The sequence below is a fragment of the Coregonus clupeaformis genome, unplaced genomic scaffold (genome assembly GCF_020615455.1).
Source record: "Coregonus clupeaformis isolate EN_2021a unplaced genomic scaffold, ASM2061545v1 scaf0251, whole genome shotgun sequence".
NCBI lineage: Eukaryota > Metazoa > Chordata > Actinopteri > Salmoniformes > Salmonidae > Coregonus > Coregonus clupeaformis.
In genome coordinates, this window is record NW_025533706.1 from 183,512 (window position 1) to 185,000 (window position 1,489).

A 1,489-nucleotide genomic window follows, 5' to 3' on the forward strand; every position below is an offset into this window, starting at 1 on the left:
ACAGAGAGAGAGAGAGAGAGAGAGAGAGAGAGAGAGAGCGAGAGAGAGAGAGAGAGAGAGAGAGAGGGAAAGAGAGAGAGAGAGAGAGAGAGATAGCAGCAGGAGTGGGGGCATATCCAGTAACAACAGCTTTATGTTCAATCCAATACTCTGGATCAATCCTCAAGACCGGAGGAAGAGGAGTGCCATTAACCTCTCAGCCAACCCAACCAATACTCTCTCTCTCTCTCCTTTCTGTCTCTCTCTCTCTGTCTGACTTTCTTTTTCTGTCTCTCTCTCTCACTCTCTCTCTCTCTAATATTTACAAAAAAAATACTTCAGTGTTTCAACCCCTATTTGTTGCAAATACAGGATCCACTAGAGACTAAAGGATGACTAGAAGACAGGATCCACTAGACTAAAGGATGACTAGAAGACATGATCCACTAGAGACTAATGGATGACTAGAAGACAGGATCCACTAGAGACTAAAGGATGACTAAAAGACAGGATCCACTAGACTAAAGGATGACTAGAAGACAGGATCCACTAGAGGCTAAATTATGACTAGAAGACAGGATCCACTAGACTAAAGGATGAGTAGAAGACAGGATCCACTAGACTAAAGGATGACTAGAAGACAGGATCTACTAGAGACTAAAGGATGAGTAGAAGACAGGATCCACTAGAGACTAAAGGATGACTAGAAGACAGGATCCACTAGAGACTAAAGGATGACTAGAAGACAGGATCCACTAGAGACTAAAGGATGAGTAGAAGACAGGATCCACTAGAGACTAAAGGATGAGTAGAAGACAGGATCCACTAGAGACTAAAGGAGGACTAGAAGACAGGATCCACTAGACTAAAGGATGACTAGAAGACATGATCCACTAGAGACAAAATGATGAATAGAAGACAGGATCCACTAAAGGATGACTAGAAGACAGGATCCACTAGACTAAAGGATGACTAGAAGACAGGATCCACTAGAGACTAATGGATGACTAGAAGACAGGATCCACTAGACTAAAGGATGACTAGAAGACAGGATCCACTAGAGACTAAAGGATGAGTAGAAGACAGGATCCACTAGACTAAAGGATGACTAGAAGACAGGATCCACTAGAGACTAGAGGATGACTAGAAGACAGGATCCACTAGACTAAAGGATGACTAGAAGTGAGCGTTGTGCTTGCCTCTCTGCCATGTAATGTTTACATCAAACACTGCTCTGAAAACTACAGAACTGGCCTCAGTTTGTTGATCTAATGAACTGCCTGGCCAAAATAAATAGCCAGAGACATTCAAATATTTTAGTTTTAATTAAGACAATAATGCTGCATGTTATGTTATTACACATTCCTCTATACTCATCACCTTTTCTCTACACATGCGGCATCTTGCGTGTGTGTGTGTGTGTGTGTGTGTGGGGTGTGTGTGTGTGTGTGTGTGTGTGTGTGTGTGTGTGTGTGTATGTATCTGAGAGAAAGATAGAGATGGAATAAAA